This window comes from Pelobates fuscus, chromosome 2 (assembly GCF_036172605.1).
Source record: "Pelobates fuscus isolate aPelFus1 chromosome 2, aPelFus1.pri, whole genome shotgun sequence".
NCBI classification, from domain to species: domain Eukaryota; kingdom Metazoa; phylum Chordata; class Amphibia; order Anura; family Pelobatidae; genus Pelobates; species Pelobates fuscus.
Genome location: NC_086318.1, coordinates 370,615,566 through 370,631,690, shown reverse-complemented (window position 1 = coordinate 370,631,690; position 16,125 = coordinate 370,615,566). Strand labels below are relative to the sequence as shown.

The 16,125-nt window shown below is 31.5% G+C and overlaps 9 non-coding genes across 9 annotated transcripts; all 9 read left to right on the top strand.

Moving 5' to 3' along the window:
* The first annotated feature begins 329 nt into the window (after positions 1–329).
* Positions 330–472, top strand: LOC134591828 (U12 minor spliceosomal RNA). Its single transcript, XR_010088545.1, has one exon. It is a non-coding gene; the product is annotated as a U12 minor spliceosomal RNA (small nuclear RNA).
* A 1,854-nt stretch (positions 473–2,326) lies between these two features.
* On the top strand, positions 2,327–2,469 carry LOC134591764 (U12 minor spliceosomal RNA). Its single transcript, XR_010088491.1, has one exon. It is a non-coding gene; the product is annotated as a U12 minor spliceosomal RNA (small nuclear RNA).
* A 1,856-nt stretch (positions 2,470–4,325) lies between these two features.
* On the top strand, positions 4,326–4,468 carry LOC134591738 (U12 minor spliceosomal RNA). The gene has a single exon (XR_010088467.1). It is a non-coding gene; the product is annotated as a U12 minor spliceosomal RNA (small nuclear RNA).
* Positions 4,469–6,313: 1,845 nt separating this feature from the next.
* On the top strand, positions 6,314–6,456 carry LOC134591763 (U12 minor spliceosomal RNA). The gene has a single exon (XR_010088490.1). It is a non-coding gene; the product is annotated as a U12 minor spliceosomal RNA (small nuclear RNA).
* A 1,856-nt stretch (positions 6,457–8,312) lies between these two features.
* On the top strand, positions 8,313–8,455 carry LOC134591737 (U12 minor spliceosomal RNA). Its single transcript, XR_010088466.1, has one exon. It is a non-coding gene; the product is annotated as a U12 minor spliceosomal RNA (small nuclear RNA).
* A 1,847-nt stretch (positions 8,456–10,302) lies between these two features.
* Positions 10,303–10,445, top strand: LOC134591688 (U12 minor spliceosomal RNA). The gene has a single exon (XR_010088425.1). It is a non-coding gene; the product is annotated as a U12 minor spliceosomal RNA (small nuclear RNA).
* Positions 10,446–11,854: 1,409 nt separating this feature from the next.
* LOC134591835 (U12 minor spliceosomal RNA) lies at positions 11,855–11,998 on the top strand. Its single transcript, XR_010088551.1, has one exon. It is a non-coding gene; the product is annotated as a U12 minor spliceosomal RNA (small nuclear RNA).
* A 1,856-nt stretch (positions 11,999–13,854) lies between these two features.
* On the top strand, positions 13,855–13,997 carry LOC134591681 (U12 minor spliceosomal RNA). Its single transcript, XR_010088420.1, has one exon. It is a non-coding gene; the product is annotated as a U12 minor spliceosomal RNA (small nuclear RNA).
* A 1,859-nt stretch (positions 13,998–15,856) lies between these two features.
* Positions 15,857–15,999, top strand: LOC134591630 (U12 minor spliceosomal RNA). The gene has a single exon (XR_010088376.1). It is a non-coding gene; the product is annotated as a U12 minor spliceosomal RNA (small nuclear RNA).
* Positions 16,000–16,125: the final 126 nt, after the last annotated feature.

The following is a 16,125-nucleotide window of genomic DNA, read 5'->3' as shown; positions in this document are numbered from 1 at the left end:
CAGTTGTTACATGTAATTACACATTCCAGTCTAGTAAACTGCCCAGGTCTACCTACATCATCTAGTATTTACACTGCAATTAGAGGTTAAGGGTGGCTATATGGAAATTCAAGTTACTTTATATTTGTATATTGCATGTGCCTATTTCCTTACATATTAATTTAATTTCCGTTTGGAAAACAAAAATTAAATAGCTATATATCTCTTTTATTAGGAAATGGTTTGTTGGCCCAAATCCGTGTTAGTTTCATGAAAGTATTTCAGTATGTCACACCAATTTCACTAAGAGGTACCCCCGAAACCATGCAGCGCATGTGGCTTTGTCATGTATGCCTTAAACTAATGAGTAAGGAAAATAACAAGTTGGGGTAATGCCTAACTTCAATATTATGACCAATTTTTGTTTGGGTATAGGTTACTCCTTGGAGGATCCACCTACTTTGTGAGACCTTTAGGTGCTGTGATCTGCTCTATCCTTGTGTCGTGTAAAAATTAGATTAGTGGGAACCTTTTTGTATCCATATATTTTACATCATACTAGGACATGTGAGAAATAAAAATATACTTAGAATAGCAATTTTGTATAGGCCTATTTAATTGGCTACTTTCCTACTCCTTTCTAAAATGATATTGTGTTGCCAATTCCAACCTGTCAGTGCAGCATGATGGTTCATGAGCCCAAGAGACTAAGCAAAAAGTAATGCATACGAATGCGTATAGTGAGTGTTCGGGAGTTTACTAATAGTGCCAATACATTTTGATGCTATTGATAGCGTTTGGGCATTTGGCGGTTTGGGAGTTATTTCAGGAGTTTGTGGCGTAAAATCAGGGAAATAGAACATTGTTCAATGCCATGTTGTGATCAATGTACGAAATTTGAAATTAATGGTTTGACTTTGTTAATTTAAGGCTATTCGGTATTGAGGGAACTGATTTTTATGTTAAATTCATCTGGTTCAATTAAATCGCGCATAATGAATGAATGAATTTCCATCGAAAATGAATGTAAAAATGGACAGATTTCTCTTCTGACAAAACCAATTTTTTTCCGTACAAATGCATTCATACGAAACAAAAATTTCGGAGGTGCCCAAATCTAGTTGACAACTATTTGAACCGAAACATCCATGCAATTAAAGCAATGTACAGAAAATGATATGGAAAGTAAAATTGTAAAATATCTATTCTATTTTTGGAACAAATAAAGGCTTTTTCTTACTATAGAAAAAGCTGTTAAACAATAAGCAATAGAGCTATAATCACAACAGAACCTTGCATGTCAATAATATGCCTGGTTAATAGACAAGCATTAAGGTTAAAGTGACATCATAATTTAATATTCCATTTTCCAAAAAATCAGTTTTATTAAACCTTGATTTACATTGTAGATGATTACTGCAATATCTATCAAATTTGTTTACAAAAATAGAATTGAAATGACATGACAGCAATTTCTAGAGTAAAATATTCTTAAATGTGAACTTAATCATTTGCATAAATAACAGAGTAGGCGTGGCTTAACATACTGATTTTTTTCAACAGAAAAGTTACCTTTTTCTTTGATTTTATTCCCAGGATCTCTTTTATTCTTTTTTTAAATTGATTTGTACGTATAACTTTAACATACAACAATCAAGTCATAAAATGACATACATTCCTTCTCTCAAAGAGAAAGAAAAGGAAAAACACAAGAACAAGCCAGAAAAAGATATAAATTATATGTAACAATTTTCCAACATAATGTATTATTTTTCTACAACTTTGTTTGTTCTGGTCAGGAGATCTATATGATAGTGAATATTCATTTGCATAGTAAAAGTTTATTTCAATACTATATATGGTTTACATATATATATCAATGTTGGTATGTCCATGAATTCACTGAATCTTGGTTAGTGCCTAATGTTTGGAACTTAGACTAGTAATTTATTAGCTTTACATGACTAATATGTCTATTACAATATTTTCCCTTTTTGATTCCCATTGTAAAATGAGTCCAGTTGTTACATGTAATTACACATTCCAGTCTAGTAAACTGCCCAGGTCTACCTACATCATCTAGTATTTACACTGCAATTAGAGGTTAAGGGTGGCTATATGGAAATTCAAGTTACTTTATATTTGTATATTGCATGTGCCTATTTCCTTACATATTAATTTAATTTCCGTTTGGAAAACAAAAATTAAATAGCTATATATCTCTTTTATTAGGAAATGGTTTGTTGGCCCAAATCCGTGTTAGTTTCATGAAAGTATTTCAGTATGTCACACCAATTTCACTAAGAGGTACCCCCGAAACCATGCAGCGCATGTGGCTTTGTCATGTATGCCTTAAACTAATGAGTAAGGAAAATAACAAGTTGGGGTAATGCCTAACTTCAATATTATGACCAATTTTTGTTTGGGTATAGGTTACTCCTTGGAGGATCCACCTACTTTGTGGGACCTTTAGGTGCTGTGATCTGCTCTATCCTTGTGTCGTGTAAAAATTAGATTAGTGGGAACCTTTTTGTATCCATATATTTTACATCATACTAGGACATGTGAGAAATAAAAATATACTTAGAATAGCAATTTTGTATAGGCCTATTTAATTGGCTACTTTCCTACTCCTTTCTAAAATGATATTGTGTTGCCAATTCCAACCTGTCAGTGCAGCATGATGGTTCATGAGCCCAAGAGACTAAGCAAAAAGTAATGCATACGAATGCGTATAGTGAGTGTTCGGGAGTTTACTAATAGTGCCAATACATTTTGATGCTATTGATAGCGTTTGGGCATTTGGCGGTTTGGGAGTTATTTCAGGAGTTTGTGGCGTAAAATCAGGGAAATAGAACATTGTTCAATGCCATGTTGTGATCAATGTACGAAATTTGAAATTAATGGTTTGACTTTGTTAATTTAAGGCTATTCGGTATTGAGGGAACTGATTTTTATGTTATATTCATCTGGTTCAATTAAATCGCGCCTAATGAATGAATGAATTTCCATCGAAAATGAATGGAAAAATGGACAGATTTCTCTTCTGACAAAACCAATTTTTTTCCGTACAAATGCATTCATACGAAACAAAAATTTTGGAGGTGCCCAAATCTAGTTGACAACTATTTGAACCAAAACATCCATGCAATTAAAGCAATGTACAGAAAATGATATGGAAAGTAAAATTGTAAAATATCTCTTCTATTTTTGGAACAAATAAAGGCTTTTTCTTACAATAGAAAAAGCTGTTAAACAATAAGCAATAGAGCTATAATCACAACAGGAGCTTGCATGTCCATAATATGCCTGGTTAATAGACAAGCATTAAGGTTAAAGTGACATCATAATTTAATATTCCATTTTCCAAAAAATCAGTTTTATTAAACCTTGATTTACATGTTAGATGATTACTGCAATATTTATCAAAATTTTTTACAAAAATAGAATTGAAATGACATGACAGCAATTTCTAGAGTAAAATATTCTTAAATGTGAACTTAATCATTTGCATAAATAACAGAGTAGGCGTGGCTTAACATACTGATTTTTTTCAACAGAAAAGTTACCTTTTTCTTTGATTTTATTCCCAGGATCTCTTTTATTCTTTTTTTAAATTGATTTGTACGTATAACTATAACATACAACAATCAAGTCATAAAATGACATACATTCCTTCTCTCAAAGAGAAAGAAAAGGAAAAACACAAGAACAAGCCAGAAAAAGATATAAATTATATGTAACAATTTTCCAACATAATGTATTATTTTTCTACAACTTTGTTTGTTCTGGTCAGGAGATCTATATGATAGTGAATATTCATTTGCATAGTAAAAGTTTATTTCAATACTATATATGGTTTACATATATATATATCAATGTTGGTGTGTCCATGAATTCACTGAATCTTGGTTAGTGCCTAATGTTTGGAACTTAGACTAGTAATTTATTAGCTTTACATGACTAATATGTCTATTACAATATTTTCCCTTTTTGATTCCCATTGTAAAATGAGTCCAGTTGTTACATGTAATTACACATTCCAGTCTAGTAAACTGCCCAGGTTTACCTACATCATCTAGTATTTACACTGCAATTAGAGGTTAAGGGTGGCTATATGGAAATTCAAGTTACTTTATATTTGTATATTGCATGTGCTTATTTCCTTACATATTAATTTAATTTCCGTTTGGAAAACAAAAATTAAATAGCTATATATCTCTTTTATTAGGAAATGGTTTGTTGGCCCAAATCCGTGTTAGTTTCATGAAAGTATTTCAGTATGTCACACCAATTTCACTAAGAGGTACCCCAGAAACCATGCAGCGCATGTGGCTTTGTCATGTATGCCTTAAACTAATGAGTAAGGAAAATAACAAGTTGGGGTAATGCCTAACTTCAATATTATGACCAATTTTTGTTTGGGTATAGGTTACCCATTGGAGGATCCACCTACTTTGTGGGACCTCTAGGTGCTGTGATCTGCCCTATCCTTGTGTCGTGTAAAAATTAGATTAGTGGGAACATTTTTGTATCCATATATTTTACATCATACTAGGACATGTGAGAAAAAAAATATACTTAGAATAGCAATTTTGTATAGGCCTATTTAATTGGCTACTTTCCTGCTCCTTTCTAAAATGATATTGTGTTGCCAATTCCAACCTGTCAGTGCAGCATGATGATTCATGAGCCCAAGAGACTAAGCAAAAAGCAATGCATACGAATGCGTATAGTGAGTGTTTGGGAGTTTACTAATAGTGCCAATACATTTTCATGCTATTGATAGCGTTTGGGCATTTGGGAGTTATTTCAGGAGTTTGTGGCGTAAAATCAGGGAAATAGAACATTGTTCAATGCCATGTTGTGATCAATGTACGAAATTTGAAATTAATGGTTTGACTTTGTTAATTTAAGGCTATTCGGTATTGAGGGAACTGATTTTTATGTTAAATTCATCTGGTTCAATTAAATCGCGCCTAATGAATGAATGAATTTCCATCGAAAATGAATGGAAAAATGGACAGATTTCTCTTCTGACAAAACCAATTTTTTTCTGTACAAATGCATTCATACGAAACAAAAATTTCGGAGGTGCCCAAATCTAGTTGACAACTATTTGAACCGAAACATCCATGCAATTAAAGCAATTCACAGAAAATGATATGGAAATTAAAATTGTAAAATATCTATTCTATTTTTGGAACAAATAAAGGCTTTTTCTTACTATAGAAAAAGCTGTTAAACAATAAGCAATAGAGCTATAATCACAACAGAACCTTGCATGTCAATAATATGCCTAGTTAATAGACAAACATTAAGGTTAAAGTGACATCATAATTTAATATTCCATTTTCCAAAAAATCAGTTTTATTAAACCTTGATTTACATTGTAGATGATTACTGCAATATCTATCAAATTTGTTTACAAAAATAGAATTGAAATGACATGACAGCAATTTCTAGAGTAAAATATTCTTAAATGTGAACTTAATCATTTGCATAAATAACAGAGTAGGCGTGGCTTAACATACTGATTTTTTTCAACAGAAAAGTTACCTTTTTCTTTGATTTTATTCCCAGGATCTCTTTTATTCTTTTTTTAAATTGATTTGTACGTATAACTTTAACATACAACAATCAAGTCATAAAATGACATACATTCCTTCTCTCAAAGAGAAAGAAAAGGAAAAACACAAGAACAAGCCAGAAAAAGATATAAATTATATGTAACAATTTTCCAACATAATGTATTATTTTTCTACAACTTTGTTTGTTCTGGTCAGGAGATCTATATGATAGTGAATATTCATTTGCATAGTAAAAGTTTATTTCAATACTATATATGGTTTACATATATATATCAATGTTGGTATGTCCATGAATTCACTGAATCTTGGTTAGTGCCTAATGTTTGGAACTTAGACTAGTAATTTATTAGCTTTACATGACTAATATGTCTATTACAATATTTTCCCTTTTTGATTCCCATTGTAAAATGAGTCCAGTTGTTACATGTAATTACACATTCCAGTCTAGTAAACTGCCCAGGTCTACCTACATCATCTAGTATTTACACTGCAATTAGAGGTTAAGGGTGGCTATATGGAAATTCAAGTTACTTTATATTTGTATATTGCATGTGCCTATTTCCTTACATATTAATTTAATTTCCGTTTGGAAAACAAAAATTAAATAGCTATATATCTCTTTTATTAGGAAATGGTTTGTTGGCCCAAATCCGTGTTAGTTTCATGAAAGTATTTCAGTATGTCACATCAATTTCACTAAGAGGTACCCCAGAAACCATGCAGCGCATGTGGCTTTGTCATGTATGCCTTAAACTAATGAGTAAGGAAAATAACAAGTTGGGGTAATGCCTAACTTCAATATTATGACCAATTTTTGTTTGGGTATAGGTTACTCCTTGGAGGATCCACCTACTTTGTGGGACCTTTAGGTGCTGTGATCTGCTCTATTCTTGTGTCGTGTAAAAATTAGATTAGTGGGAACCTTTTTGTATCCATATATTTTACATCATACTAGGACATGTGAGAAATAAAAATATACTTAGAATAGCAATTTTGTATAGGCCTATTTAATTGGCTACTTTCCTACTCCTTTCTAAAATGATATTGTGTTGCCAATTCCAACCTGTCAGTGCAGCATGATGGTTCATGAGCCCAAGAGACTAAGCAAAAAGTAATGCATACGAATGCGTATAGTGAGTGTTCGGGAGTTTACTAATAGTGCCAATACATTTTGATGCTATTGATAGCGTTTGGGCATTTGGCGGTTTGGGAGTTATTTCAGGAGTTTGTGGCGTAAAATCAGGGAAATAGAACATTGTTCAATGCCATGTTGTGATCAATGTACGAAATTTGAAATTAATGGTTTGACTTTGTTAATTTAAGGCTATTCGGTATTGAGGGAACTGATTTTTATGTTATATTCATCTGGTTCAATTAAATCGCGCCTAATGAATGAATGAATTTCCATCGAAAATGAATGGAAAAATGGACAGATTTCTCTTCTGACAAAACCAATTTTTTTCCGTACAAATGCATTCATACGAAACAAAAATTTCGGAGGTGCCCAAATCTAGTTGACAACTATTTGAACCAAAACATCCATGCAATTAAAGCAATGTACAGAAAATGATATGGAAAGTAAAATTGTAAAATATCTCTTCTATTTTTGGAACAAATAAAGGCTTTTTCTTACAATAGAAAAAGCTGTTAAACAATAAGCAATAGAGCTATAATCACAACAGGAGCTTGCATGTCCATAATATGCCTGGTTAATAGACAAGCATTAAGGTTAAAGTGACATCATAATTTAATATTCCATTTTCCAAAAAATCAGTTTTATTAAACCTTGATTTACATGTTAGATGATTACTGCAATATTTATCAAAATTTTTTACAAAAATAGAATTGAAATGACATGACAGCAATTTCTAGAGTAAAATATTCTTAAATGTGAACTTAATCATTTGCATAAATAACAGAGTAGGCGTGGCTTAACATACTGATTTTTTTCAACAGAAAAGTTACCTTTTTCTTTGATTTTATTCCCAGGATCTCTTTTATTCTTTTTTTAAATTGATTTGTACGTATAACTATAACATACAACAATCAAGTCATAAAATGACATACATTCCTTCTCTCAAAGAGAAAGAAAAGGAAAAACACAAGAACAAGCCAGAAAAAGATATAAATTATATGTAACAATTTTCCAACATAATGTATTATTTTTCTACAACTTTGTTTGTTCTGGTCAGGAGATCTATATGATAGTGAATATTCATTTGCATAGTAAAAGTTTATTTCAATACTATATATGGTTTACATATATATATATCAATGTTGGTGTGTCCATGAATTCACTGAATCTTGGTTAGTGCCTAATGTTTGGAACTTAGACTAGTAATTTATTAGCTTTACATGACTAATATGTCTATTACAATATTTTCCCTTTTTGATTCCCATTGTAAAATGAGTCCAGTTGTTACATGTAATTACACATTCCAGTCTAGTAAACTGCCCAGGTTTACCTACATCATCTAGTATTTACACTGCAATTAGAGGTTAAGGGTGGCTATATGGAAATTCAAGTTACTTTATATTTGTATATTGCATGTGCTTATTTCCTTACATATTAATTTAATTTCCGTTTGGAAAACAAAAATTAAATAGCTATATATCTCTTTTATTAGGAAATGGTTTGTTGGCCCAAATCCGTGTTAGTTTCATGAAAGTATTTCAGTATGTCACACCAATTTCACTAAGAGGTACCCCAGAAACCATGCAGCGCATGTGGCTTTGTCATGTATGCCTTAAACTAATGAGTAAGGAAAATAACAAGTTGGGGTAATGCCTAACTTCAATATTATGACCAATTTTTGTTTGGGTATAGGTTACCCATTGGAGGATCCACCTACTTTGTGGGACCTCTAGGTGCTGTGATCTGCCCTATCCTTGTGTCGTGTAAAAATTAGATTAGTGGGAACATTTTTGTATCCATATATTTTACATCATACTAGGACATGTGAGAAAAAAAATATACTTAGAATAGCAATTTTGTATAGGCCTATTTAATTGGCTACTTTCCTGCTCCTTTCTAAAATGATATTGTGTTGCCAATTCCAACCTGTCAGTGCAGCATGATGATTCATGAGCCCAAGAGACTAAGCAAAAAGCAATGCATACGAATGCGTATAGTGAGTGTTTGGGAGTTTACTAATAGTGCCAATACATTTTCATGCTATTGATAGCGTTTGGGCATTTGGGAGTTATTTCAGGAGTTTGTGGCGTAAAATCAGGGAAATAGAACATTGTTCAATGCCATGTTGTGATCAATGTACGAAATTTGAAATTAATGGTTTGACTTTGTTAATTTAAGGCTATTCGGTATTGAGGGAACTGATTTTTATGTTAAATTCATCTGGTTCAATTAAATCGCGCCTAATGAATGAATGAATTTCCATCGAAAATGAATGGAAAAATGGACAGATTTCTCTTCTGACAAAACCAATTTTTTTCTGTACAAATGCATTCATACGAAACAAAAATTTCGGAGGTGCCCAAATCTAGTTGACAACTATTTGAACCGAAACATCCATGCAATTAAAGCAATTCACAGAAAATGATATGGAAATTAAAATTGTAAAATATCTATTCTATTTTTGGAACAAATAAAGGCTTTTTCTTACTATAGAAAAAGCTGTTAAACAATAAGCAATAGAGCTATAATCACAACAGAACCTTGCATGTCAATAATATGCCTGGTTAATAGACAAACATTAAGGTTAAAGTGACATCATAATTTAATATTCCATTTTCCAAAAAATCAGTTTTATTAAACCTTGATTTACATTGTAGATGATTACTGCAATATCTATCAAATTTGTTTACAAAAATAGAATTGAAATGACATGACAGCAATTTCTAGAGTAAAATATTCTTAAATGTGAACTTAATCATTTGCATAAATAACAGAGTAGGCGTGGCTTAACATACTGATTTTTTTCAACAGAAAAGTTACCTTTTTCTTTGATTTTATTCCCAGGATCTCTTTTATTCTTTTTGTAAATTGATTTGTACGTATAACTATAACATACAACAATCAAGTCATAAAATGACATACATTCCTTCTCTCAAAGAGAAAGAAAAGGAAAAACACAAGAACAAGCCAGAAAAAGATATAAATTATATGTAACAATTTTCCAACATAATGTATTATTTTTCTACAACTTTGTTTGTTCTGGTCAGGAGATCTATATGATAGTGAATATTCATTTGCATAGTAAAAGTTAATTTCAATACTACATATGGTTTACATATATATATATCAATGTTGGTGTGTCCATGAATTCACTGAATCTTGGTTAGTGCCTAATGTTTGGAACTTAGACTAGTAATTTATTAGCTTTACATGACTAATATGTCTCTTACAATATTTTCCCTTTTTGATTCCCATTGTAAAATGAGTCCAGTTGTTACATGTAATTACACATTCCAGACTAGTAAACTGCCCAGGTTTACCTACATCATCTAGTATTTACACTGCAATTAGAGGTTAAGGGTGGCTATATGGAAATTCAAGTTACTTTATATTTGTATATTGCATGTGCTTATTTCCTTACATATTAATTTAATTTCCGTTTGGAAAACAAAAATTAAATAGCTATATATCTCTTTTATTAGGAAATGGTTTGTTGGCCCAAATCCGTGTTAGTTTCATGAAAGTATTTCAGTATGTCACACCAATTTCACTAAGAGGTACCCCAGAAACCATGCAGCGCATGTGGCTTTGTCATGTATGCCTTAAACTAATGAGTAAGGAAAATAACAAGTTGGGGTAATGCCTAACTTCAATATTATGACCAATTTTTGTTTGGGTATAGGTTACCCCTTGGAGGATTCACGTACTTTGTGGGACCTCTAGGTGCTGTGATCTGCCCTATCCTTGTGTCGTATAAAAATTTGATTAGTGGGAACCTTTTTGTATCCATATATCTTACATCATACTAACTAGGACATGTGAGAAAAAAAATATAATTAGAATAGCAATTTTGTATAGGCCTATTTAATTGGCTACTTTCCTACTCCTTTCTAAAATGATATTGTGTTGCCAATTCCAACCTGTCAGTGCAGCATGAACTGAAACATCCAAGCAATTAAAGCAATGTACAGAAAATGATATGGAAAGTAAAATTTTAAAATATCTATTCTATTTTTGGAACAAATAAAGGCTTTTTCTTACTATTGAAAAAGCTGTTAAACAATAAGCAATAGAGCTATAATCACAACAGGACCTTGCATGTCAATAATATGCCTGGTTAATAGAATAGCATTAAGGTTAAAGTGACATCATAATTTAATATTCAATTTTCCAAAAAATCAGTTTTATTAAACCTTGATTTACATTGTAGATGATTACTGCAATATCTATCAAATTTTTTTTACAATAATAGAATTGAAATGACATGACAGCAATTTCTAGAGTAAAATATTCTTAAATGTGAACTTAATCATTTGCATAAATAACAGAGTAGGCGTGGCTTAACATACTGATTTTTTTCAACAGAAAAGTTACCTTTTTCTTTGATTTTATTCTCAGGATCTCTTTTATTCTTTTTTTAAATTGATTTGTACGTATAACTATAACATACAACAATCAAGTCATAAAATGACATACATTCCTTCTCTCAAAGAGAAAGAAAAGGAAAAATACAAGAACAAGCCAGAAAAATATATAAATTATATGTAACAATTTTCCAACATAATGTATTATTTTTCTACAACTTTGTATGTTCTGGTCAGGAGATCTATATGATATTGAATATTCATTTGCATAGTAAAAGTTTATTTCAATACTATATATGGTTTACATATATATATCAATGTTGGCGTGTCCATGAATTCACTGAATCTTGGTTAGTGCCTAATGTTTGGAACTTAGACTAGTAATTTATTAGCTTTACATGACTAATATGTCTATTATTATATTTTCCCTTTTTGATTCCCATTGTAAAATGAGTCCAGTTGTTACATGTAATTACACATTCCAGTCTAGTAAACTGCCCAGGTTTACCTACATCATCTAGTATTTACACTGCAATTAGAGGTTAAGGGTGGCTATATGGAAATTCAAGTTACTTTATATTTGTATATTGCATGTGCCTATTTCCTTACATATTAATTTAATTTCCGTTTGGAAAACAAAAATTAAATAGCTATATATCTCTTTTATTAGGAAATGGTTTGTTGGCCCAAATCCGTGTTAGTTTCATGAAAGTTTTTCAGTATGTCACACCAATTTCACTAAGAGGTACCCCAGAAACCATGCAGCGCATGTGGCTTTGTCATGTATGCCTTAAACTAATGAGTAAGGAAAATAACAAGTTGGGGGTAATGCCTAACTTCAATATTATGACCAATTTTTGTTTGGGTATAGGTTACCCCTTGGAGGATTCACGTACTTTGTGGGACCTCAAGGTGCTGTGATCTGCCCTATCCTTGTGTCGTGTAAAAATTTGATTTGTGGGAACCTTTTTGTATCCATATATCTTACATCATACTAACTAGGACATGTGAGAAAAAAATATATAATTAGAATAGCAATTTTGTATAGGCCTATTTAATTGGCTACTTTCCTACTCCTTTCTAAAATGATATTGTGTTGCCAATTCCAACCTGTCAGTGCAGCATGATGATTCATGAGCCCAAGAGACTAAGCAAAAAGCAATGCATACGAATGCGTATAGTGAGTGTTCGGGAGTTTACTAATAGTGCCAATACATTTTCATGCGATTGATAGCGTTTGGGCATTTGGCGGTTTGGGAGTTATTTCAGGAGTTTGTGGCGTAAAATCAGGGAAATAGAACATTGTTTAATGCCATGTTGTGATCAATGTACGAAATTTGAAATTAATGGTTTGACTTTGTTAATTTAAGGCTATTCGGTATTGAGGTTACTGATTTTTATGTTATATTCATCTGGTTCAATTAAATCGCGCCTAATGAATGAATTTCCATCGAAAATGAATGGAAAAATTGACAGATTTCTCTTCTGACAAAACCAATTTTTTTCCGTACAAATGCATTCATACGAAACAAAAATTTCGGAGGTGCCCAAATCTAGTTGACAACTATTTGAACCGAAACATCCATGTAATTAAAGCAATGTACAGAAAATGATATGGAAAGTAAAATTGTAAAATATCTATTCTATTTTTGGAACAAATAAATGCTTTTTCTTACAATAGAAAAAGCTGTTAAACAATAAGCAATAGAGCTATAATCACAACAGGACCTTGCATGTCAATAATATGCCTGGTTAATAGACAAGCATTAAGGTTAAAGTGACATCATAATTTAATATTCCATTTTCCAAAAAATCAGTTTTATTAAACCTTGATTTACATGTTAGATGATTACTGCAATATTTATCAAAATTTTTTACAAAAATAGAATTGAAATGACATGACAGCAATTTCTAGAGTAAAATATTCTTAAATGGGAACTTAATCATTTGCATAAATAACAGAGTAGGCGTGGCTTAACATACTGATTTTTTTCAACAGAAAAGTTACCTTTTTCTTTGATTTTATTCCCAGGATCTCTTTTATTCTTTTTTTAAATTGATTTGTACGTATAACTATAACATACAACAATCAAGTCATAAAATGACATACATTCCTTCTCTCAAAGAGAAAGAAAAGGAAAAACACAAGAACAAGCCAGAAAAAGATATAAATTATATGTAACAATTTTCCAACATAATGTATTATTTTTCTACAACTTTGTTTGTTCTGGTCAGGAGATCTATATGATAGTGAATATTCATTTGCATAGTAAAAGTTTATTTCAATACTATATATGGTTTACATATATATATATCAATGTTGGTGTGTCCATGAATTCACTGAATCTTGGTTAGTGCCTAATGTTTGGAACTTAGACTAGTAATTTATTAGCTTTACATGACTAATATGTCTCTTACAATATTTTCCCTTTTTGATTCCCATTGTAAAATGAGTCCAGTTGTTACATGTAATTACACATTCCAGTCTAGTAAACTGCCCAGGTTTACCTACATCATCTAGTATTTACACTGCAATTAGAGGTTAAGGGTGGCTATATGGAAATTCAAGTTACTTTATATTTGTATATTGCATGTGCTTATTTCCTTACATATTAATTTAATTTCCGTTTGGAAAACAAAAATTAAATAGCTATATATCTCTTTTATTAGGAAATGGTTTGTTGGCCCAAATCCGTGTTAGTTTCATGAAAGTATTTCACTATGTCACACCAATTTCACTAAGAGGTACCCCAGAAACCATGCAGCGCATGTGGCTTTGTCATGTATGCCTTAAACTAATGAGTAAGGAAAATAACAAGTTGGGGTAATGCCTAACTTCAATATTATGACCAATTTTTGTTTGGGTATCGGTTACCCCTTGGAGGATCCACCTACTTTGTGGGACCTCTAGGTGCTGTGATCTGCCCTATCCTTGTGTCGTATAAAAATTTGATTAGTGGGAACCTTTTTGCATCCATATATCTTACATCATACTAGGACATGTGAGAAAAAAAATATACTTAGAATAGCAATTTTGTATAGGCCTATTTAATTGGCTACTTTCCTACTCCTTTCTAAAATGATATTGTGTTGCCAATTCCAACCTGTCAGTGCAGCATGATGATTCATGAGCCCAAGAGACTAAGCAAAAAGCAATGCATACGAATGCGTATAGTGAGTGTTCGGGAGTTTACTAATAGTGCCAATACATTTTCATGCTATTGATAGCATTTGGGCATTTGGCGGTTTGGGAGTTATTTCAGGAGTTTGTGGCATAAAATCAGGGAAATATAACATTGTTCAATGCCATGTTGTGATCAATGTACGAAATTTGAAATTAATGGTTTGACTTTGTTAATTTAAGGCTATTCGGTATTGAGGGAACTGATTTTTATGTTAAATTCATCTGGTTCAATTAAATCGCGCCTAATGAATGAATGAATTTCCATCGAAAATGAATGGAAAAATGGACAGATTTCTCTTCTGACAAAACCAATTTTTTTCCGTACAAATGCATTCATACGAAACAAAAATTTCGGAGGTGCCCAAATCTAGTTGACAACTATTTGAACCGAAACATCCATGCAATTAAAGCAATGTACAGAAAATGATATGGAAAGTAAAAGTGTAAAATATCTATTCTATTTTTGGAACAAATAAAGGCTTTTTCTTACTATAGAAAAAGCTGTTAAACAATAAGCAATAAAGCTATAATCACAACCGAACCTTGCATGTCAATAATATGCCTGGTTAATAGACAAGCATCAAGGTTAAAGTGACATCATAATTTAATATTCCATTTTCCAAAAAATCAGTTTTATTAAACCTTGATTTACATTGTAGATGATTACTGCAATATCTATCAAATTTTTTTTTAAAAATAGAATTGAAATGACATGACAGCAATTTCTAGAGTAAAATATTCTTAAATGTGAACTTAATCATTTGCATAAATAACAGAGTAGGCGTGGCTTAACATACTGATTTTTTTCAACAGAAAAGTTACCTTTTTCTTTGATTTTATTCCCAGGATCTCTTTTATTCTTTTTTTAAATTGATTTGTACGTATGACTATAACATACAACAATCAAGTCATAAAATGACATACATTCCTTCTCTCAAAGAGAAAGAAAAGGAAAAACACAAGAACAAGCCAGAAAAAGATATAAATTATATGTAACAATTTTCCAACATAATGTATTATTTTTCTACAACTTTGTTTGTTCTGGTCAGGAGATCTATATGATATTGAATATTCATTTGCATAGTAAAAGTTTATTTCAATACTATATATGGTTTACATATATATATATATATCAATGTTGGTGTGTCCATGAATTCACTGAATCTTGGTTAGTGCCTAATGTTTGGAACTTAGACTAGTAATTTATTAGCTTTACATGACTAATATGTCTATTACAATATTTTCCCTTTTTGATTCCCATTGTAAAATGAGTCCAGTTGTTACATGTAATTACACATTCCAGTCTAGTAAACTGCCCAGGTTTACCTACATCATCTAGTATTTACACTGCAATTAGAGGTTAAGGGTGGCTATATGGAAATTCAAGTTACTTTATATTTGTATATTGCATGTCCTTATTTCCTTACATATTAATTTAATTTCCGTTTGGAAAACAAAAATTAAATAGCTATATATCTCTTTTATTAGGAAATGGTTTGTTGGCCCAAATCCGTGTTAGTTTCATGAAAGTTTTTCAGTATGTCACACCAATTTCACTAAGAGGTACCCCAGAAACCATGCAGCGCATGTGGCTTTGTCATGTATGCCTTAAACTAATGAGTAAGGAAAATAACAAGTTGGGGTAATGCCTAACTTCAATATAATGGCCAATTTTTGTTTGGGTATAGGTTACCCCTTGGAGGATCCACCTACTTTGTGGGATCTCTAGGTGCTGTGATCTGCCCTATCCTTGTGTCGTATAAAAATTAGATTAGTGGGAACCTTTTTGTATCCCTATATCTTACATCATACTAGGACATGTGAGAAAAAAAATATACTTAGAATACCAATTTTGTATAGGCCTATTTAATT